The sequence below is a fragment of the Hyaena hyaena genome, unplaced genomic scaffold (genome assembly GCF_003009895.1).
Source record: "Hyaena hyaena isolate Hyena2069 unplaced genomic scaffold, ASM300989v1 scaffold_1225, whole genome shotgun sequence".
Classification (NCBI taxonomy): Eukaryota; Metazoa; Chordata; class Mammalia; order Carnivora; family Hyaenidae; genus Hyaena; species Hyaena hyaena.
Genome location: NW_024081863.1, coordinates 401,191 through 426,761, shown reverse-complemented (window position 1 = coordinate 426,761; position 25,571 = coordinate 401,191). Strand labels below are relative to the sequence as shown.

The 25,571-nt window shown below is 37.8% G+C and overlaps 1 pseudogene; it reads left to right on the top strand.

The window, feature by feature from the left end:
- Window positions 1-20,164: 20,164 nt before the first annotated feature.
- Window positions 20,165-25,571, top strand: part of LOC120224713 — a 56,611-nt pseudogene continuing 51,204 nt past the window's right edge.

The following is a 25,571-nucleotide window of genomic DNA, read 5'->3' as shown; positions in this document are numbered from 1 at the left end:
GCTCAGGTCACGATCTGACAGTTCATGAGTTCCAGCCTAGCACTGGGCTCTGTGCTGACAGGGTGGATCCTGCTTGGAATTCTCTCTCTCTGCTTCTCTGTCTGTCCCTCCCCAGCTCACATGTATATGCTCTCTCCTCTCTCTCTCTCTCTCTCTCTCTCGCAAAATAAATAAATAAATAAATACATTTTGAAAAAAAATTGGGGGGTTTGATATTTCTGACCTATATGACTTAGTCATAATAAGATAACAATGGATGGGGTGCCTGGGTGGCTTAGCCGGTTAAGCGTCCGACTTTCTCTTAGGTCAGGATCTCGCAGTTCATGGGTTCAAGCCCCGTGTCGGGCTCTGTGCTGACTGCCAGCTCAGAGCCTGGAGCCTATTTCAGAGTCTGTATCTCCCTCTCTCTCTGACTCTCCCCTGCTCACACACTCTCTCTCTCTCTCTCCTAGAAATAAATAAAAATATTTAAAAAAAGATAACAATGGAAACAATCAATTAAATAAAACATTTTAAATGATTATTAACATTTAAGCAGTCAGCAGTAGTCAGTTGATTGTGAGATGTCTGCCCGTATAACCTAGATGAAATACCAGCCTTCTGGACAGCAATTTGAAAATACAAGTATTATTTTTTGAATCTTCACAATGTTCTAGGCACTCTACTATCCAAGTATTCCTTTATCCATTTATCCAAGAATAAATTTTATCAGTTTCTATCAAAAGCCATAAAAGTGTTCATAGTTCTGACTCCTTCAGTCCAATTTTAAGAATCAAAAATGGCATGATATATATAGATATAGATATAGATATATAGCTATAGATATATATGTATGTGTATATACATGTATTCATTGCAACATTCTATACATGGGAAAATTCAAGATAATCATAGTGTTCAGAAATTATTTAATTGTGCTATATCCTTTTGATCAAATATTATGATTATGAAGACTTTGAAAATTATTTTGTGTAGAAAATAAAATTATTACATGCAAATTGCTTACTACATGTTAGGTTAGAAAAGCAGGATACAAAATTGTATACCTTACATATATTAAAAGGACACTATGAAAATTAGAGTCTAAAGAAAGAGTTTGTGGAAATACAGTTTCCCTTTCTTATTTAAAATTTTCAATATTCATGAATATTTTTCTATTGACATGCCTTACTTTCATGATTAGAAAAGTTGTGACCTCCACTTTAACTTTACCCGTACCTGCCAGTCATCCTGTCTCTCACAAGATGGCAGACGTCATGTAAGCTTTGGCATCAGACAGACCTGGTGTGGAATATTAGCTCCATTCCTTACCAGTTATCTAACCTCTCTGAGCCTCAGTTTCCTCATATGTTAAATAAACTAACAGTAAACTTATGTAAAAGGTTCAGAGAAGAGAGACTGATCAACATTAACCTTGAAGAGGACCAGGGTCCTAAGAAAGATTTCAACAAGACACTGTTTAAGCAGTCCTGAAGGCCAAGCAGAAGAAAGACACCCGAAGAAAGGTGTTACAGAGGATACATAGTGAAAACTGACAGAGACATAGAATAGAGTCAGGAAGCAGCTGCCAGCCTTTTAGGATTGCACAGTAATGGATGGAAGACAGATATATAATTGAAAGAATATAATATGCCATATCAAGACATTAAAGAAGTTTCCTTAAATGAATGCAGACATCAATTTTCCATTATTTTAGTTTCTAAGTATATTTGCTTGTATTGTTCTGGAGAGCTTTGTTTTGATTTTCCCCCTCCTGGAATTAATAACATAACTGAATCAGAAAATTAGAGATAGAAGAGATATCACACTAATGCCAAGACCACCATCAACAGTTGAGAGAAACAAAATCTAGAGATTTAGGATTTGCCACAATGCTGGACACTTCCATAATCATTTGCTATATGAAGGTGTTTGGTTTGGAGGTTTGTTCTTCTCTTGTGTTGTTTTTGTCTTTGTTTGTCTCCTATAATGAGCCAGCTAATTTATCTTTTCTTAGACTTCAAAAGAACTAACAGTCTCCTTTAGAAAATCAAATATTTATAGTGATTCATCAGTTTTTGCTTTTATAATGAAAAAATTATCCTAGAATTCACAAGACTTTAGTGATTTCATGTTCTAGCTATTTGTTTAGCAAATAAATTTGCAAATGTACACTCTGGATCAATTCTATGAAGTGTATTACAGTTATTTATGACATTTTATACTTACTTATATTCTTTTGTGTGTTGCTCCAACAATTCATCCTATGAAAGCTGCGTTTACTTTCGTTCCACCACTTAGATTTGGAAATTGAGGACCTTCCAAGGATGCCCGACTTGTTTTAGGTGTAAAATTTTGAAATAATGTTTTCATGGGATAAGAATAATATTGCATGCATATAATTGAGACAACATTGCAGTGTTTCTACATTTTGAGATCCATGTGTTTTAATTTATATGATGATTATTGATTTTATGGTCTAAGAATTCCATAGATTTCCATAGTTTAAGTCAAGGAGTGGGAAGCCACAGTATGCTGGCCAAATCCAGACCATTGCCTCTTGCATAAACAAAGTTTTATGGAGACACACCCATGCCCCCTTTTAATATCTTAATCTTCTTTCTTACTACAATGGAAGAGTTGAGTAGTTGTGATAGGTACCATGTTGTCCACAAAGCTGAAAACCCACATAAACTGGCCTTTTACAGTAAAACTGTGCCAAGCTCTGGTGTAAGTAATTAATATTGATCATTATATCTTAATGAATACAAATACTACCTTTGGATAATTTTTGGAAGCATTAATTTCAATCTCAGTAAAGTGTTTCACCACTAAAACGCTAAATAATCAGTAAAAACACTACCTTTTATGGAGTCAGAGTTGCTGTGATTGAAAATTGAAAGCAACTTACATAACAAATGGAAAATAGGGGTGCCCAGGTGGCTCAGTAAGTTAAGCCTCTGACTTTGGCTCAGGTCATGATCTCCTGGTTTCGTCAGTTCGAGCCCCACATCAGGCTCTGTGCTAACAGCTCAGAGCCTAGACCCTGCTTCGGATTCTGTGTCTCCCTCTCTCTCTGACCCTCCCCTCCTTGTGCTCTGTCTCTCCCTCTCTCTCAAAAATAAATAAGCATTAAAAAATTTTTTTTAATAAGTAAATAGATGTTTCAGGGGGGGAGGGGCTGGGTGGCTCAGTCAGTTAATCGTTGTACTCTTTTTTTTTTTTTAAATATTTTTAAGAGTGAGCGTGAGCAGGGGAGGGTCAGAGAGAGAGGGAGACACAGACTCTGAAATAGGCTCCAGGCTCCCAGCTGGCAGTCAGCACAGAGCCCGACGCGGGGCTCGAACCCATGAACCGCGAGATCATGACCTAAGCGAAAGTCGGACGCTTAACCGACTAAGCCACCCAGGCGCCCCAATCGTTGTACTCTTAATTTCTGCTCAGGCCATGGTCGCGAGGTTTCCTGGTTTTGATCCCCATTGAGGTCTGGGCTTATAGTGTGGAGCCTGCTTGGGATTCTCTGTCTCCCTTTCTCTCTGCTCCTCCCCACTAGCTGTCTCTCTCAACATAAATGAATGAACTTTAAAAATAGATAAATAAATAAGATTCCTGGGTGGCTCAGTCTGTGAAGCATCCGACTCTTGATTTTGACTCAGGTCATGATTTCACTGTTGCTTAGTTCAAGCCCTGCATCAGGCTCTGTGCTGACGGGTGGAGCCTGTTTGGGATTCTCTCTCCCTCTCTCTCTGCCCCTCCCCTACTCAAGCTGTCTCTATCTCCCTCAAAACTAAATAAATTTTAATAAATAAATAAATAAATGTAGATTCGGCCAAACCAGTAGTTAAAACATTTTTTTAATTTTTATAAAAATTTTTAATGTTTATTTTTGAGAGAGACAGAATGCCAGTGGAGGAGGGGCAGAGAGAGAGGGGGAGGCACAGAATCTGAAGCAGGCTCCAGGCTCCAAGCTGTCAGCACAGAACCTGACACGGGGCTCAAACCCATGTTGCATGAGATCATGACCTGAGCTAAGCTCAGACACTTAACTGACCGAGCCACCCAGGTGTCCCAAAACAAAAATTCTAGTAGCCAAATACCACTTACAAAAAAACGGCTCATAAAGAAACTCAATTTATATAAAGAAGAGGGAGAGAGAGAGAGAGAGAGGGAGGGAGACAGACACACACACACACACACACACACACACACACACACACACAGAAAGGGAGACAGAAAGAGCTGTTCTGGTGGACATATAAGGCAGCAGTTCCAAGGCCTACCTGCCCCACCCTCCTCCCACCCCCAGGGACACATTTTGACATATGGCAGTGGAATGCAGGCTCTACATACCGTGACTCGGGGAGTATCGACTCACCGGCACAGAGATTCCATTACAGGGATTTACTATCAACTTGTGCTAAGAATTCTTGTCACTCCACAACCAGAAATAGTTTATTAATTTGATTGTCATTCCCTACAATGCCTCTACGCTTGCGGCCTCCACTTGGCCCCTTTCCCTACCTGTAGATCTCTAGTCTGCTTTCATATACATAACTTACAACTCAGAGATACTCTCAGTCTCCCTTTTTTAACACTCCTGTCTCCTCCAGTTCAAATTCAGCCAAGAGTCAGCCACAGCCTGCACCTCTCTGCTATGTCTCTCAGCCGTTCCAGAAGTAAACAGCATAAAACTCTGTCACTTACCACTAGGAACATCCATAACACCAGTAATTTATTGACCAAGAGTTAAACAGTAACATTTCAAATTAAGTCTAAAAGTATTCTAAGATTGTTACTTGTGCCAAATCTATTCTTATAGTTCACAAATCTGTATCATTTCATTCTACTAACCATATTTGTAAAGTAAAAGCCTATTGTAATTTTCCAGAACACTTTCCAGCCTGGCAGGACGGCCTTTAAAAAATGTTTCCCCTTGATTTCCTCCAGTGACTATACCCTGAGGACACAAACCTGGGCGCTGTGAATAGATGAAGTTCCTGGTTCAGGAGAGCTGGGAGTTGTAAGGCGAATCTTCTCGGAACATATAATTTATTTAAAAAGCATTTTAGAAAAACAACATTAAACAAAGTGGCACCCTTTTACCTGTATAACAACACCGGGGAGCAGAATTAGAAGTTCATAATTACTTTTTAAAAATATACAAGATAATGACAGGCTGCATAGATGAGACCTTTAAACCTCTCACTTTTTCACCAACCCCTCCCCCTACTAAGAATTTCCGCTTTGGCTCAGGATGCATTTCAATGCAAAAGTTTGCAAAGAACATCTGTATCAAAGACATTTTAGGTCTGGGGATCCTGGTCAAGTTATTTTGCTTTTTTACTCTTCAGCTGCCTCATTTCTTATATGAGAATATAGTACAACTCATAAAATAAGTAAATCAAGAAACCGTTATTGAAAGGCATGTAGAAAAAAAAGCACAACTTACCTTCTTGACAGCCCCCTCGTGTTCTACCAAGAAATAGAATTTAGAAGGAAGATACCGAGAAAGCCCTTTGGAACCCAATAAGCTGAGAATATCAAAACAAGAACGGAAAGGGGTGAAGATCATCAATAACATATTGCCACTTTCTCTCTCAGGCTTACATTGTGTACTCCTATCTTTCCATTAAAAGCTACTGCTAACTCTATATACATGTGAAGACCTAAGTTCTAAAAAAACCTGTTCATTGACATCATATAAAAATCATTTATTCGTACTTTCATATACTTTAAAATACATGTAGAGTCTACCTATAGGTACGAGGAAATTAGTGGACCGTGTTCGTCTGATCCCAGTACAGATATTTAAAGAATCACACCAGTGGTTTTAATCTTTTAAGTAGAGATTGACTTAACATCTGGAAGTTTTACGGGGCAGGTATTGGAAATTGCTGAATTAAAGAAGGCCTCTAACTCTTCAGCACAAAATAAGACGGACACAATAACATTTGGATAAGCCACCTTTTTGTTAATTTTAGAAAACGTACGATCCCAAGCAATTTAGGGTTTCTGTGTTTGTTGATATTACCTTTTAATGTGACAACCCTGACACCATTTTCCAAAACAGATGGATTAATGTCATTTTTTTTTAAATTACTTCACCTAGACAGGTGTTTCCTGTGTATGTTTGACATGAAATTAAACATAGCTCCAGATGTTCTGTTTGTAGCAAAGCCAGTTAATTTTATTAGAACATTTAATCGCAGATCAACAGTGTAATAGAAGGGCAGTGAATGTGAAGCAGAGACTTAACAGAACTTCCTAATGAATTGTGAATTAGTTTATATAGGGAAATGTAGAGAAATACAACGCTCCTTATGTGAATCCCGTAAAGGTATTGATTTGGGCTTATTTTTCATGTATTCTAACACTGTTCTGCATAGAAATTTCACTAGAATTGTAAAGTTGACGGGTGTGCGCACACGCATGCGCACGTGCATGTGTGGAGGCAATAATTCTGCAGCTACTTGGTGTGAGTACAATCGGTTGCAGTCCAACATCTGTGGTGTTTTGTAATCACTGCTCCTTAGGCTGGAGTGAACTTGGTATTACCCCGTGTGCCTGGAAGTGCAATAGAGAGTTGCTGTTATTCACAAGGACTGCCCTGCCTTCTACGCACGGACTCCAGAGACAGAGGCGCGGAGGTCGGCTCTGCCAGGCTTAAATATCATTATGTGCCTAGTTATTTTTCCTCTAAGATTAGCTATAGATTTCCCATTAATTATAGCATCAGGTTGATTCATCATTAATAAAATAAATCTCAGTGAACTGTCACTGATTTCTTGACTAAAATGAAAACAAATGAAGAAAAACCGGTTCCTGTCCTTGTTACACTCTCATCAAATTTGTCTCTGCAGCAGCATGGTCATTCCAGAGCCAGGGCAAAATATTCATAATTTTCTACTTTGAAATATTAGTGTGCCCATATGCACTAATAAAAACTTAAAGCCTTGCTATGATTGATGTTTTTTGTTGGCCCGTCACCTCATTGTATAGAAGTTTGTTTTAATGAGTTTCTCTAATGAATATTTTATATTGCTACTTGGATGAATGGCATATGGTAAATGCAAGGTAAATTACAGCTCTTTAAATAAATATTTTTCATAAATTATTTATTTTGTGATGCCTGTATTGGTAAGATGTCATGTCAGATAAAGATTGGAAAGTATTTACTGTAATACTTATTTGTAACTTGAAGAAGTAAAGTTTTTAAATTATTAACAAGCCTCCAATATACCCATGAAGCTTATGGCAAAATTAGCATAAACTCTATCACATTATGAATTTGTACGGGCAGCTTCCATTCTAAAATGCAGAAACAAGGGAGTATCTTCTGTTGGTAAGAATTTTTATACAGTACTATGCAAATAAGAAAAACTATTTCTATAAGGTCCAAAAAGACAGAACTTGGTAGGAAGCAAACGCAAAGTGAGATTTAATGTTGAGAATGATTTAATCTCTAAATTATATTTTTAAATGCATAATACAGTTATTTTAATTGAATAACAACCCATTTTTCATAGTGCTTCTTATTTTCTTTGGGGATAATACATAGGTGTGAATGGATTTTTTAACTCTTATAAATATCAATAGCTAGTATTTATCGACGGTCGTTATCAACATTGTCTCATTAAATTCTCATGATACCCACCAAAATGTGGTAGAATGATCCCTATATCTACAAATAAGAAAATAGAGAACCACATGGTTAGTAAAGATTTGAACCCAGAATAGATTGTCTACAATGCCCGTGACTTTCCAGTTATATTGACAAGCCCCCAAAATAAGTCATTTCCTAACAAAAAGATTTTAAATATGGGAAAAGCAAATATCCTCTATTCCTACACGATTTGATTATTAATAATAGTAACAGCTAACACTTGGAGTGATTACACTGTTCCCGGTACTAAGTGTGTTGCTTGCATCAGTTTAATGAATCCCTGTAACAATACTGAGAGATACGTGCTCTCACGACCGCCACTATACAGACAATAAAACTGAAGCGGAAATTGTTTAGGAAATTGCCCAAGTCACTCAGCTTGCACGTATCAAAACTAGACAAACGGAGACACTGGGCCAAAGTCCATGCCCTAAATAGTGAAGACTACCACGTTACATTGGAACACATTCACGTGCTGCTCCCTCCCATGAAAGTAAGGGCCCTCAAATTATTAGTGTGTCGTACTCATTTGTGTGACCACAGAAGCTGCAGCATTGCTCAGAAAACAGGAGATGCTTTGGGGTGCCTGCGTGGCTTAGTCGGTTGGGCAGCCGACTTCGGCTTAGGTCATGATCTCACGGTTGGTGGGTTCAAGCCCCACATCGGGCTCTGTGCTGACAGCTAGCTCAGAGCCTGCAGCCTGTTTCAGATTCTGTGTCTCCCTCTCTCTCTGAGCCTCCCCTGCTCATGCTGTCTCTCTCTCTCAGAAATAAGTAAAAAAAAAAAAAAAAAAAAAAAAAAAGATAGAAAAGAGGAGATGCTTAGTAAATATTTGCCGAACAGAACTGGCTCACCAATGTCTACTGTTCACAAGTATATTCAAAATCGAATCTTTTTCAATGTTTTAATTCTAAAAAGAAGAAAAATAAGCGAGTATTAACCACTGTCTGCAGAAGTTCAGCCACATATGGTCCTATGCTCGCTCACCCAAACTAAATAATAATAACCATAATAATCATAATATGGTTTGGTATAAAGATGTAACAACTGGGTCAAAAAAAAAAAGAAAAGACAATTCATAACTATTTGCATTTTGGCTACCCTCATATTTCTAGTTTATTCACAGTTCTGTCCATCTTATTTTTTTTACCTAGTAAAATGGCAGTTTTAGGTGGTTCAGTCTAATAAGCAACCGAGTGTCAGCTTTTACACTATACCTGGATTACCAGTTTATAATACAACAAAGCATCATGTTATGCTAAACTATACAATTTAATCTTTCTTTAGTAATTCAAAAGGCTTATGAAGATTTTATAGGAGCTTTAGATACCTCATTACAAAAACATGTGTTATTGAAACAATTGTAATGAAATCCAACATTTCTAGTTACTTGAAGCCTGTCTTGATTTTAGAAAATGGAAATTACTTTTGTTGTACATGTCTTTTAGTATTGATACCTAGAATACATCTTGCATGGTTGAAATTTTATCTTCTGCGAGTTAATTCGAAGGCCCAACTGTAAGCAGTGGCGATCAGGGACATCATGTAGTCTGGCAACATATTTTGGAACATACTGATTCCAAAGTATCTAGGTAAACAAAGAGAATTCATCCATATGCTGTTGTTGTTGTTTTCTTTCCTCTCTGACAGATGGTATGCTTGAGAATAAATAAAAACAAATGCCTTAAATCAAAAGAGTCCCTATATTTATATCTCAGTTCTGGCTAACAATATGAACATAAAAGATCATTTAATTTATGTGTATTTAAAGTAAAATACAAGAAAACCCACAACAACTTGTAATTGATTATGAAAAGGAGGAGAAAGCAGTAAAGTGGAAGTTACATTTTAGAATCCACTTTCTCCCTTTTCGTTCAATGGAAAGCATGGTAATTGTCTTGTGATGAACTCAAGCTACTGTTCTGATGAATATATCATGTTTGAAAAGTCACATTGAGATACTTCTTAGAAGACAATTTTGCAAAATATTTCAGCCTTTGTTGCAATATACTATCAGAGGCCTTTGGTTTTCCCTACCGTATTTGTACTCAATGTCATCTTTTTATTGCTGTTCCGGTGACCAGATATCAGAAGAACAGATACATGAATTCAATGATTAGCAAGGCAATTGATATTTACATACTATGTGACCCTTGCTCAAGAGGCAGGACATTTTCAAATGATTTGAGGGTGTTCTAAACTGGTTATTTCTGATAAGTGGTTCGAAAGTGTGGGTACCACTATACATAAATAAGTAAGAGTGACCCCAAAAATAGCTGCTGGGAAAATCAATACAGTGATACATCCTTATGAGCACAGAAAGAAAGGCTTCCAAGGAAGGCAGAGATTAGGAATAACCAGTGGAGATCTCTTTCCCTCTCATCCTGTCCCTCCTCCCCAGCGCCACAATCAGACCATTTTTTTTTTTTTTTTTGGCCATATTTGAGACATGAAGGGCAAATGCTGGTAGATGAGACAGAGAACACGGGCGGAGAGGCTGGGACAGTGGCTGTGTTCCATGGGGATGGTGAGCCCTACCCTCCGAGCTCTGTCCCTGTGGCCTTTGCCATCCTCAGATTCCAGGTCCCCTCAGGGCTGGATATAGCAGTTGACTCCTTTGACATAGGGGTTTGAGTGTATGCAGGACGTAATTACAGAGATGGATACTCTCTCTCTAGAAGAACTATAGAAATGGACATATTAATGTTATATGAAAAAAAAACCCAAACTCTCGAAGCCAAAAAATGTGGTTTATCCCATGTAATCAGAGACTAGGGATCTAAAAGTAAGTGCTTAAGTAAAAGTACTTAATACCAACTAAAATCAACTTCCTGAGAGTCATCCACTTTTAAAAGGAAGTATTATTTGTCCAAGTTTTGAAGTAATATCATAGAATGAATTGTGTGTATGTGTGTGTATTTTTTAATTTCTCAGAAAATTTACGTCCTATTTTGGCCAAATTCACTACCCAACAAAAGTGAATGTTTTATAAGTAGAGAATCCTGACTTAAGATATTTTATCTCTTTCAAAAGCAACCATAGACAAACGAGTGGTAAACCTTAAGGATGGGAAGAGGTGGGAAGAGATGTAAATCAAAGGACCTTGACAATCACTGTCTTCAGACCTTGTAAATTACAGTGCTAACTCTACTGTTGGGAGGAGGAAGTGGTATCAAAATCACCTGGGAGCTCTTTTCAAATTACAGGCATGGCATCACTGACCCCGCCTTCCTACACCATTCCTGTGGGAAGCTATTATTAAGAAAAGGTATGTTACATCACTCAGGTGTTTGGTGTGTATGCGTGGGGGTGTGGGCGGGAGAGGGTGGGTTAGGTGTTGAGAATCCCTGAGATTATACGGAAATTCCAAACACTGTGATTTGCAAGTTAAGACCATTTTAAAACGAGATTCTAAAGCACGGTTCCTCAACTGTGGCACCCTTGCTACTTTAGATGAATAATTCTTTGTTGTGGGGGCTGTCCTATGTAGTGTAGGATATTTCACAACATCCCAGTCTTCTACCCACTAGATGCCAGTAGCTGCTCACCCTTCTTTCCACCCAGTCAACAACAACAACAAAAAAAGTCTCTCGTATTGCCAAACTACCCCCACCCCATTGTGGATCATGCCCAGTAAGATCTACTGAGCTGAAAGTATATGAGACATAAAAAGGGGAAGGAATGTTGATTTGAATGAAGAAGAATAAACCTTAATAAAATATATACTACCACAATCAGAGAGCAAGATAATAATTGGGATATCCGATTCAGGAACAAAGGGTTCTTTCCACCCATAGCCATGGATTTTGTCAGTATTGGAAAAACGCAAGCAAGCATAGCTGCCCCGGTTCTACTCTAACTTAGAGAGGAAAGTGCTAATTCTAGGACACAAAGGATGTTTTTTCATGAAAAAGAGGAGTGCCCGCTTTTCCCTGAAGAATATGCTCTTTGTCCAGTGAAAAAGAAAAATTTTTTAAATCTTTTTTCCTAACAAGATAGTCATTGTGAGGATGTATATGTTTTGTGTGGGAACAGACCCCACATAATACCATATTGAAAACAGTCTTGCCCTAACAAGACACTGACTGGTTCATGGAAAGTTTTTGATGTACCCAGTTTTGTAAAGACTGTCCACCACAAAATGCCCTTCAATAGCCAGCATCCTTGGTATAACTTCCTTACAGGGACCATTACAAGCTGAGTTGAGCTATGAACAATTTATAAAAGAAAAAATAGGGGCGTCTGGGTAGCTCTGTCAGTTAAGTGTCCGACTTCAGCTCAGATCATGATCTCACGGTTTGTGGGTTCAAGCCCCGTGTAGAGCTCTGTGCTGTCAGCTCAGAGCCTGGAGCCTGTTTTAGATTCTGTATCTCCCTCTCTCTCTGACCCTCCCCTGCTCATGCTGTCTCTCTCTCTGTCAGAAATAAATTTAAAAAAAGAAAAAATATATATGGAAAATGGAAAAGATGCACAGCTTCACTAAAAATTAATACACTAAAACATAAACAGCATTACGATTGGATTTTCGCCACTTGTAAAATTGGAAAATGTCACATTTCACTGACACCAAGTCATCATCAATTGTAAAACATGATCATGATTTTATGCCTCATGGAGAAAGTGAAAGTGCTGCTGATTTCACTATTACATGTCATTGATTATAAAACATATACAAAGTTCAGAGCTGTTAAAAATGGGGGGAAAGTATATCCAAGAATCGATGAAATCTATACATGTAAAATTTATATGGTTAAATATTTCCAAGGGTATAGAAAATAGACATTCTCCTACAATAGTTGTGGTATCATAAATTGGTACAGATTTTAGAAAGAAATTTGACAGGAGAATCAAAATAATAAATCCATATACCCTATGACAGCAATCTAATTTCAGAGATTTCTCCTACAAAAATACAATCATTAGAGTTTAAAGATATATCTTCAAACATACTTAATGTAATGCTTTGAAAATGGTTTTAAGAACTTAGAAACAACTTAAATGCCTACCAAAAGACATGGGAATACATGCATTTCAGTATAACATTGTAATTCTAAGCAGTTATTAAAAACTAAGTTAGCTTCCTATATTCTACTTTGGGAACATGTTAATAAAAATATAAACAAGGTGCAGAACAAGGATATTACATCAATCCTTTTTTTTTTTCTATAAAGACAATTTCAACTAGTGCTGAAAGACCTTTTATATTCTATATACTTCTATATTTAAAAATCTATTAATGAGACGCCTGTGTGGCTCAGTCAGTTGAGGTCCGACTTCGGCTCAGGTCATGATCTCATGGTTTGTGAGTTTGAGCCCTGCATCAGCCTCTGTGCTGACAGTTCAGAGCCTGGAGCCTGCTTCAGATTCTGTGTCCCCGCCCCCCCCCCCCCATGATCATGCTCTGTCTCTCTCTGTCTCTCAATGATAAATAAACATTAAAAATTTTTTTAAATAAAAATCTATTAAAAATTTTATAACAATAAATATAGAATCAAATGCAAGCAGGAGGGCAGAAGAGTGAATATAGTATGGTACATCCAACTTCATAGCATAATATCTATACACATATATGCTGCATAGTTGACGACACCTCTTGAAGGGACCCAGGAATCTGTAATAGTACTCCCATTGTGTTGGAAAAAGAGGGAGGTTAGAAAACAGACAAGAAAGTATGATTCTTCATATACATTTTTATAAGTAAATAAATTTTAAATAGTGTACAGTTTTTCATTTTATTTTTAAATATATTGCCTTATCTCGTTTTGTTTATATAAGTCTAGTTACATAACTTGAGATGTCTTACTACCTGCTCTCCCTTCTGGTTGGATTTACACTGTCAGGTAAGAGCAAGGAGTTGTAAACGACCCAAGCAAAAGCAGAGGTACAATGGCTGGACTCCAGCACTTGAGTTCAAATCCAACAAATACGTCTCAGTAGTGTGACCTTGGGCAAGTCACTTCCTGGGTGCCATTTTATAGATATATCGATTCATTTAATTCTTATTCCAATGGGTAAGCTTGTTCTTGTTGCCATTGAAAGATGAGGAAATCGAGGCACTACCAGAAATTAGAGCCTCCTGCCCCACACTATTAAAAGTTGGAGATGTGAGACAAGGAAAGCAAGCCCCCTTCCCACCCAGAAGGGCTTCTGGTCTGTGGAGAGTGTGGCTCATGTCAACCTCTGAGGAGGAAATTCTGAGCCTTGGTGTATGGTCAGGATTCAATAAGTGTGTTGAATGAGTGGTTACCAAAGGCCCAGGTTCACTCTGCAGCCCGAAGGAAATACAAGATTGAGAGAGTGACTAAATATCTGAACAACTCGACTTACTTAGGTCTTAGGTTTAGAGTTTGGAACTGAGACAAGATAACTTCATCTATATATACAGGCGACTCTTAAGGTGCCTTAGAATAGTCCTGGGGCTGTGGGGCAGGGACAGGTGGGAGAGGCCGTTTATCTTCCAAGAAAATGTTTGAATTCAAGCTCCTGATTGTGTTGTTTAAGCATTTCAGTTGTATTTCCAGCAAGTAAAGACCACTTGCAACTTGCATTTATTCAGCAGCTTCATTAGTCTCCCAATACTCCTTCAAGATATAATTTGTTATTGCCACGGAACTATCTATAAAACTGAGGTTCAGAGAAGTTAAGTAACGTGCCGAAGATCACATAGCTAGTAAGACAGGACCAAGATTCAAACCTTCGTCCACCTGACTCCAAAGCCAGCACATCTGCACAAAACACTGTGACCTAAGAGTGCTAATCCAACGTCAACGTGCCTACCCTGGTTCCCCAATCACAGCTCGATCAAGTTATATCTAGATCACCTAAGACCCACATTAATACAGATTTCAAGCCTCATTTCAAAACTGCTGAATCAATCTTCCTGGGAGAGAGGCCCATAATCACTGTTTACAGCAAGCTGCTCAGGCATAAACTATTAAAATGGCTAAAACTTCCAGACAAATGGTGTCCTTTTCTCATGGTTTATACACCGGAGTGATATATACACACACCATTTTTATATATACACACATAAGATTATGACTGCTATATGTCCTATTTATCTAATCATTTATAGTAATTAGACTTACAAGTATAGAATAAATATACCCAGTTATATTTTTTAAACTAGAAATATAGAATTTGCACATTCTATACTTTTCAGTGAATAAAAAAAATATTCGACAAGATACTATGTCAGGGAAAGTGGAATTGATATATTCAAGCATAAATATGTGTATTTTATGTTGCACTGCCCTTGGGTGTGCTGACGACAGACCAGGAAAATACAGAGGTGATTTAACATGTAACTTGGTCACTTGATGATCTTTATTTCTACCATTCCTTTAGAAGATAATTAATAAATTGTGTAAACAATACTTCTAAAAATAACCTGTAGTACCCTGAAATGCACGTGATGCTTTGACAAACACCAAATTCCCCTTGAGAATGCCGTTTGCTCTGCCTTGCAAAGCGCTGTATACTCTCTCTGAAAAGCTTCACATCCTAGATAGCAACAGCCCCTCAAATCTATAGCTGAGCTTTGTGTGTATAAAATTGAAAGTATCACTTAAAATTAGATAATTGCATTGAGTGGCCATAAATTGTACATTTTTTTAAAAAAACCTATTTTTTAAAAGTATTTTGAGGCCAACAGCTCCCTTTAATGCCCCTGGGCAGTATTTTCAGAACTCATTTGTTTGAGGGGTTTTTAATCTGAGGACATTGAAAAGTTACACCCGCTGTGCTGTCGTCAATCACGCCAGGAGGAAAAATAGTGGCATGATTTGTTATCTGTTATTCCCCTTGCTGTGGTGACTGACTCCCAGTGCCAGCTCTGTCCTTAAGGCCATCACTTATAGGGACCACTGTCTGTCAAAACCACAGCCAACTTTAAGGGCTGCCTTTGTTGGAGCAGACAAATGAGTATGACCTTTAACAATAAAATAGGCACCTACTGAGAAAGATGAAACAGCAGCTGAAATTAAGAACACCATATAGCCATTTCAAACACTTGAGAAAAGTTAGGAGTTGAACTAAAACTTAATTATAAGAGTAAATGTGGGTAGACGTTGTCAATAATGAAACAGACATGGTCAGAAGTATCGATTTGCAGCCTGAACTAAAACTTCATCCAGGAATCATCCTACCTTTCATTAATAATTAATAGTATTGATGGGGTTTATTTAAAAGTTGGAGGAGGGATTAAATTATGATAGCTAAAGGTTTATCAGGTGGCCGTATTTTCCTGGGTGCAGAGATAGACAATTTGCTTATGAATATTCTAGAAGGGCAAAGGGGGAAAAAATAAGAACACGCTAAACCTTTGATTTACAGTAATAGCTACTTCAAACGATCTGCACCAAAGTGCCTCCACCTGGATGGGTATTGGCTGTGAACCGGCCATTGATATTTTGTAGTGTTTCAAAGCTTAGTGTAGGCATTCCAGGCATTGCATTGTAAAGACCACAGCACAGTTTGTGGTTTTGAAAGGCTCTTGTAACCCAACCTGGCAAGTGGTCAGTGGAGACTACATTTTACAGAGAACACAAATCAATCTTATTGAGCACTTTTCAAGTAATATAATATTCTGCCTGTGACGATAATGAAATTAGTCTATGGATTTTGTTTAAATATTGAAATGCCATTTGAATATTTAATGAAATGCAGTACTTTATAAATATGCATATTTGTGTGGTTTCTATAAAAATTATGTTATTGATTTTTATAGAGACATCATTATGAATACTATCAAAATCCCCCTTTAGATTTCCTGCCTATAATTCTACCACCTCTTATTTGATGGAGATTTGAATTACTCACTGGTATTTCCAGTTCTCGTCCTTCAGTTTAGCGATCTTTTAACTTCCCTTCCCCCCCCTCCCCGGCCCCCAAAGATAGTCTTTGGCTAGTGAAACATGGCCAGTGGAAGTAATGTGCCATTTCCAGATGAATGCATTTATTTACACTGGTGAGATTTCAGGCTGTCTCTTCCCGTTTCATGAAAAAAAAAAAATGAAGGCAAAAGACTTGAACTGAGATGTTGGGAATTTGAATCACTACGAATGGTAGACAGATGCCTATAAGGTCTCCATGACTCCTGTGAAAGAGAAATATTTTATATTTGTTCGGATTCATTGAGACCTCGGAGCTGTTTGTTACCACAGCATTGCCTAACTTATCCTGACTAGTATATTCAAAGTGGGTTTTTTTTATTTCCAAAGCACAATACTGCCATGACTTCTTTGCTATGATCTATTTATGTATATGTGTATATGCACGTGTGATTTTTTTTTAGCATGGGATATCTTGGATCCGATGTATGACTTTTCTATTTTCTCTGACAGCCAGGTCCCTAGCACCACTTATATGTGTACTTTATGACTTTCACTTGAGTTGGTTTGCCTCATAACTCTTCTAGCCCAAAATAAAATCACAATCTCTTTCAAAAAGAAAGGATCTAAGGTCTGGGTTCTAATCCTAGAATTGGCTGCACCTGTAATAAGTCCAGGGTTCACAATATCACCTCTAGCACAGAAGTGTACATCCTCAAAAGTACACAGAATTTTTTTATAATCAAAAGCCTGCACCAATGTAAAGGCCCAAGTTTTTAATAGGTTTGGAGTTTCCATTGTAACCTCACTCTGAAGTGGTTCTCCTTTCAGCGTAGGGTTAAAAAGCTTTGACAAAGCACCGCAGGGAACATTGGATTGCCCTCACCTGCATTGTACCTAGCTTGGGATGGATAAATACAGTCTCATTCTCTAATGTTCCCGACTGCCTCTAGGAACACTAAATTTTAAGAGAGAAAAACATGAATCCTGTATTTCAAGAGAGGTAGAACTAAGCCATTGTTAACTCCCCTTAAAAAGGATATTCAGTGGCCAGTTCAGTTTGCCCCTGAGACACCTAAAGCTGCATTAAGTACTTGTGAAAGTGAAAATCCACTGGGAACCCAATTCCAGTGTTTAAACCTCAGCATGAATAGTAGAGTTCCTAGCAGGGTGCACTTTTACATGTCGTTATAAGCAGATTCAACACTTACTGTATGCAGTCGTGGTACACTGTTTCTATTAACCGACAGCTAACCATAGTCTTCCACATGAGCAATCAAAATGTCAAACATTATATACCTCAGTAAAATTAAAGGAAAAAAGCTGAAGTGCATCTGAAGATCAAGGGTCTGTGCACTATATGTCACTTAGACAATGTTTGAATGATAAAACATAACACATTTAAGCATTTGAAATCTGTACGTTCTGTCTTCCTACCAACTATGGCATGATATAAATTCTCCAAATTCATTTTTAAAATATATTGATATTGGCTATTGGTTAGATCACTTATTGCTATCAAATATCTCCCTCAGAGTGGCATTTTATAAATGTTACAAATAACTACTGGGTAGCATATAATAGTTCAGAATTTGCTCTGAACGTGTTAAATTAGTGAACACATACTTTTATTGTATTTTGTTTTATTTTATTTTAATTTTTTAATGTTTGTTTATTTTTGAGGGAGAGAGAGAGTGCAAGTGGTGGGAGGGGCGGAGAGAGAGGGACAGACAGAATCCAAAACCCAGGCTCCAGGCTCTGAGCTGTCAGCACAGAGCCCGATGTGGGCCTCAAACTCACAAACCGTGAGATCATGACCTGAGCCAAAGTCAGGCGCTTAACTGACTGAGCCACCAAGTGCCCCTATTTTATTTTATTTTTGAACATATTTTAAACTAACAGATACACGTGTATTTATTTGTTTTTTAAGAACACATGTCTAAAGGTAACTAATTTTCAAAGATTTGAGTTACCTTGTATGAAAAGTAAAAAAAGTCAAGCTTCCTCCTGTTATACTTACTCTCTATTCCTTAAGCTTGGATTTACACAACCTAACAATGATTTTACTAGAAACTACTGAGAAGTCTGCGTTTCATTCAATATTGCTTAGCAAATGGGATGTTATACTGCTTTAAAGTCAGTTTTAAACATAGCGTCTTGATTGCTATTTGACAGTAATAGGTCAAGCATGAGATACTTTAGATCCTATTAAAATTTTTCAGGTCAAACAAAGGTGACAGAAAAATAACCATTCCAGCTTCTTTATTGTATATGATAGGACCACAAATAAACTTTGCACCCGTAGTCCCAGTGTGTCCAGGCTTGACTGAAAGCGAAAGGGTGAGCTTTTCCATTGATTTTCACATGTAAGCTAAGAGGCAAAATAACCCCAGCTCATTAAAGGTGCCAGTGTGGTGGATGATTTGGCGCCTTTTATCTTCTGAAAATAAAATCAGCTCAATCTGAGACATATGGTAGGGCTGTTAATGGAGAAACAGCACAACTCGAAGTACACATTCTGTGGACCCAGTTTCTTAGGTATTTACGGTCCTGCCCATTTATTCTTACACTTCAATGTGTCCAATCTGCAGAAGGGAGATTTACTCTTGATCAGCAGCTTTAATACATTGCTTTTTTTTTTTTTCCTAACAGCCGTACCATGTCCAAATGTTATTTGTGAAAAAGTACATCTTTTTTGAAAAAAGGGATCTATAAGAACTTTATGAATGGGAATATTTCAAAGCCTGCATGTGATAAATGAATGCTACATCTAGCCCTTGAGAAGGCTAGGTTGTAGTTTTAATTTTTTTTAAATTTATTATCACAAACCAACCAAACAAAACCCCTTCATTCATACAAAAATGAACGACAAGGACCATTTTTCCCACAAAGGTTCATATTCAAGGAATGTTTCCCCATTCCTAAAGGGTTCCTACATTTTTCTTTCCTTTTTTGTGAGGTCATTTATCTCTGTCTCCATTCCATACAAACTTATATTACAAATTACACCTTTTGTGTCACACACTTCAAAGAAAGAAGATGACCCATGAGTAGATGGGGAAATATTCCTTGAAACGATATTTAAGTTAAAGAATATGAGATCATTGATTAACTAAAAAGCTCTCAGCACAAACTGAATTCTTAAAGATATACAAAGGTAAACATTCTCATTTATGTTTCTAGTCACAGATTGCCCTCATTAAAAAAACAAAATATATTTTTAATGTTTAACTTCAAAATACCTGGAAAAAAAAGGATTTCAATAATAATTATTTTATTTTTTTCAATTTATAGGAACTTCCTTAAAAAGTCACTTACATTAGTAACCTTATATCTCCCATTTCTTTCCAGTATCTTTCTCTCCTCATACTATCCCTGCCATGCTCCAATATCTCTCTGCACTAAGGAGGTGATTTCTATAAAAGTGGCTGTGAATAAGTTTGTTAAAAGATGTGGATTATCCTAATTCAGAAAAATAAGTAGCACTATAGAAATGTAAATAATAGAGATCTTTCAAAGAAATATCTAGTGAAGAGACTTTACAGAGTCCTGCAGACAGATGACAACAATGCAAAAGTCCAGTTATTTCTATTATAAGTACCACTTTTCTCCTTTATTTTACTTCTTACCTCTTCAAAATTATAACCCAATCCTCATTTTCATAAAAGCTAACTAGAGACCCTTCATGAAGATGGCGCCAAAGGTGAAGAAGGAAATCTCTGCTCCTCCCCAAACCAAAGTCAATGCAAAGACTTTGAAGGGCCAAAAGGAGTGGTGAAAGGCATCTAGAGTCAGAAAAAAAAGGTCCGTGTGTCACCTACCTCCCCAAAGCCCAAGACACTGCATATCTGAAGGCAGCCCAAATACTGTATCCTTGTATCCAGAGGAAGCAAGCTTGGCTACTATGGTATCATCAAGTTCCCCCTAATTACCAAGTCATCCATGAAGAAAATAGAAGACAACACACTTATGTTGATTGTGGATGTCAAAGCCAACAAGCACCAGATCAAACAGGCGGTGAAGAAGCTCTATGACGGGGTCAAGGTTAACACTCTGATCAAACCTGATGGAGAGAAGAAGGCATATGTTCTACTGGCTCCTGACTACAATGCTTTGGATACTGCCGACAAAATAGGGATCCGTTTAGAGTTTAGAGTCCAACTTGCTAAATCTAAATCTAAATTTTTTTACCAAACACACACACGCGCGCGCACACACACACACACACACAAAGCTAATTGGAGATATTTTTGTGCATAACCGAAACACAATTCTGTGAGGAACCTTCTCTGAGGCCTCATGACATTACCCTTGGATGTGAGTTTCACATGTGGGACACAGAGACAAAGTCCCAGTATTTCCATGCCAGGGAAGACTTACCTGATTAAATACTGAGACCTAATGTAGAGACTGCTGTCCCCTTTAACACAGTAATCATGGTCAAAAAGTTACCTTCTGGTGCTTAGGAAACAGATGATATTTTTAAGCAATTTTTTAAATGTTTTATTTATTTCTGAGAGAGAGAGAAAGAGAGAGAGACAGTGTGAGCAGGGGAGGGTCAGAGAGAGAGGGAGATACAGAATCTCAAACAGGATCTAGGCTCTGAGCTAGCTGTGAGCACAGAGCCTGATTCAGGGCTCGAACCCAGGAACTATGAGATCATGACCTGAGCCGAAGTCCAACTCTTAAGCAACTGAGACACCCAAGAGCCCCAGAAGTAGATGATTTTTACATACTTTTAAATTTTAAAACTCTGATTCCAGTCAACAACTAACACTTAAAGAATCACCTAATCTCAGCGCTCAAAGAAATCTTCAAGATCATCTTTAACATATCACTGAAATTCAAGAAAAGACCTAAAGATCTAATGGGACCATAACTATGATTTCAAGATAATGCATAGCTCAGGCTTTCTGCCCCACCAGATTGAATGGATCAGACAATTAGGCAAATGACATAAAATTATTTTTAAAAACTAGACACATTGTTTTATGTGCTGTGAAAATACTGATAAAGATAGAAATCACAATTGACTTTTTTAATGAAAGATAAAAACAGAAAATTTTGGCACATGTTAACTACTTATTATACCAAAAATCTTAGAAAGAGAAGTATTAAAAGTCCTTTTTCCAATTCTTTCCTGTCTAGATGCTGTCTTCTAGCTAGAACTAACACCAAGTAATACCAACTCCTTCTTTTTGTGCATCATTGGAAAGTTCTAAATCTTAAATTGGACCTTATACTTGGTTAAAAAGAAAAAAAGAACTATTAAAAGATTAGCATAAATGATACATACAAAATGACAACACGAAGCCATGAACCACCTGCTTCATATTTATACCACAGCCTCAAAGTATTGTACATGCTCCCTTGTTTTGAAACACCAAGGATTTTTGTTTGGACTTTGGAAAAAGAACAGAACCCTTTCACCCCCTGGATTGGCTTAGAATCCTATCATAATTAAATATGTGTTATAAACCTTCCACTGGGAATTTGTTAATAACTTAGGTCTGTCATAAATACGGAAGAAAGATCTTGTTGCTATTATTCCTGAAGCCCTTTAAACAATCTACAAATTTGCATGAAGGTGAAGCACTCTGCAATTATTTCATTTTAGTGCATTAAATGAACACTGCTCCATTCCAAAAAGGATTTGAATCAGTACCTATAGAAGAGCAATTTTTAATCACTTGGGTGAGAGAAAGTGGGTAATAAGACTCCACTGAGAAACAGATCAAATACACACTGCCACACACAATCTAGAATTTTTTTAAATTTATCATTTTCTGAAACTCATCCATGAACTACATATTAGTGGTAAAAAGTACTTATTTTTATTTTCTAAACTTTTTGTTTATTTATTTTGAAGGAGAGAAGATGAGGAGGGGAGGGGCAGAGAGAGAAGAGAAAGAGAATCTCAAGCAGTGAATAACCCAAGAAGTGGTTCAAACCCATGAACTGAAAGATAGTGATTTAATCCGAAACCAAGAGTTGGGCACTTAACCGACTAAGTCACCCAGGCATCACATAAGATGCTTTTAAAAAATAAATCTATCTCCAGCATTAATTGATATATATGTAATTTTAGAAATAAGTAAATGAAATAATGTAATTAAAACATTTACATGGAGTTTGACTTACAGGGCTCAATTAAGAATAACACACTATTATCATTAACATACTATTTTTCTTTAAGGGTAGAAGGAAATCATTGCTGGTCAAATGCAGAACATTTATTCAAACAGCTGAAAACAAAAGCATATTCATTACCAGAAGTAAACATGGTGTTGTTTTTTTTAACCGAATACTTATGAGAAATAATAAATGAATAATAATAATGATACTGAGTTCATCCTTACAACAAGCTTATGAGGAATCTAATACAAATATATCCATTACAAGATTAATGAACTAAACTGTAGCTAATTCCCAAAGGTCCACTGATCATATACTGGAGAACAATATTAAAGTATGTACAAATCCAAATGATCTTTCCTCAAAATATCCTTTCCAATTGTTGTACCAAAGCTCTGAAAATACCATCATTTTTTAGATATAATGACTCAAACCATGGCGTAATCCTTACTTGCAGCCTCCTTACCCCCCACTTGGGAAGGCTTTGTTCAAAGTTTTTGTAGAGCAGGGATTTGGTGTCAGAATGACACCAGTTTGAACCTAGTCTCTGTGGCTTATAGACTCTGGGAGCAGAGACAGGCTGTTTAACTCCTCGACGATCCTGATTTCTACTTATAAAATGGGTACAAGGACACATACGTCATAGAGTTTAAATTTAAGATGAAACTGATAAAACATGCAAAACTCTTAATCTTGGAGCACAGGAGATGCTTCATAAAATGTAACTTTATTACTATTAATCAACTCTAAAAATATCTCAGAGCTGTTCCTTTCTCTTTCTTGAGATCGCTACCCACCCCAGTTTCATCCTAAAGGGTTGTTATCATAATTCAGAGAGATTATTTTGTACCTGGCGATTTGAGGGATCCGATTCCCTTTTCGCTAACTACATCCCCTGGGGCAGGGTTGCTTTAACAGGCTAGGATTCTTTTGCTGCCCGCCCGACACTGTGTCTACTTTGCTTTGCAGCCCCGTTGGCCTCTTGCTATGGCCACCAGATCACTCACTAGGACTGAGCAAGACTGCTCTTCAGTCACACTCTTTTCAACAGGATAATGCAGGGTGAAGAGGGGTAGGGGACTGGGTGGGAAAGTGAATCCCAGGAGAAAAAGGCCCTAATTCAACCCAATCCCCTGCAAGGCCCATCCTTTCGTTTTGGTCCCCTGCGACATAGCTGTCTCAGATAACACCTAGGGGCATGCCTGGCTGCCTTCGTGCTGTCCCGGTGCAGGTAAAGATGTCAGACTCCCTGCTGTAATGGAACTTGGCTAATGTTTCATTCCCATTCTGGACTTCTCTATTGTCATTAATCAATTTATTCAGATCGCTATTTATTTATGAGTTCATTCACACAAGTATTGAGCACCTTCCCAGTGCTAGAGGTCAAGGACATGGTCTGAGGGCTCATTATGTAAGTGGATAGACAGGTATCTAAATAATTAACATAACACAGGGGGACAGTGCAAGAACAAAGTGTAGAAGTAACAATGAGGAGAAACATTGAACTGAAGTTTGGGGTGGAGATTTGGGGAAATATCCACTAAGGAGTTGAAAACTTTTGAGCTGAGTCTTCAAGATTAACACCATATTCTCAAAGCTCCCTAACCCCTGAAAGGCTACCAACCTCCCCCATGCTCAGCTAGCCTGTAACATGCTAAAATAGAAGTGTTTCCTCAGTGAACAAATGAATGAATAAAGGAATTGGGTTTCACTCTAATCGGGGAGGGCGGTGTGAATTTTTGTTTAAACCCTCTGAGCAAACAAGTAGGAATGTATCTTTGGGGTAGATGATGGCCATCATGCGAAATCTCTTTCCCCCTCCTGAAACTTTGGTAGCTCTTTAACAATTAATAGTAACAAAATAAATTATTTTTTCTTTAACACACCAACACTGGACTCAGTGTTCTGCATATATTAATAAGTGCAGGATAGGCATTTGTCACTTCATTTGAGATGTAGTTTAAAAAATTACAGTTCAGGGGCACCGGGGTGGCTCAGTCACCTTAAGCATCTGACTCTTGGTTTTGTCTCACGTCGCGATCGAGCCCCACATTGGGCTCTGTGCCTACTTAAGATTCTCTCTCTCTCTCTCTCTCTCTCTCTCTCTCCCCCTCTGCCTTTCTCTCTCTCTCAAAAATAATTTTTAGAGGCACCTGGGTGGCTCAGTCAGTTAAGCGTACAACTTCGGTTCAGGTCATGATCTCGCGGCTGGTGGGTTCGAGTCCGAGTTGGGCTCTGTGCTGACAGGTAGCTCAGAGCCTGGAGCTTGCTTCGGAGTCTGTATCTCCCTCTCTCTCTCTCTCTGGCCCTCCCCTGCTCATGCTCTCTCTCTCTGTCTCTCAGAAATAAATAAATACCATTAAAATTTTTTTTCTTAATAATTTTTTTAAAAAATGTCAGTTCAGTGACATGTTCCAGTCACAGTAAGTGTGAGAGCAGGGATTGTGTAGCACATGGTACAAATGGCTGTCTCTTGTGCACCCAGGAAGGAACCTCCCCATTCTTCTCACTGTTGGAGATTACATGTACACTTCCCCTCCACAAATGCAGGAGAAAAAGGCAATGCCACTGAATTTCAATAAATGTGTATTGTCTCAGGCAGAAGATGGGAAATGTCTTCATCTCAATTAACAGCACAAATATGATACTATGTTTCACTAAGATATTTAGATCTGCCCCTGCCAAGATAAAATTGAGACTTTCATTTAGTGCCTTTCACAAACTATTTTTTGTTCATTTGCAAATAAGAAATGGAAATCAATCCTGACTTCTTATCATACACATGATGCCTTTGTCTGCAAAATTCATACATGGAAAATAGTGAAATGGGAATCCCTTCTTAAAGGCAACCTGATAACTCTGGCTTCATCCATAGTTCCATCAAAGAAGGGCTCTCCCGAATGACTTGGAGGCCTGAACAGCCCGAGAGTCATTCTTTCCAACTCCAGGGAAGAAGAAACTGT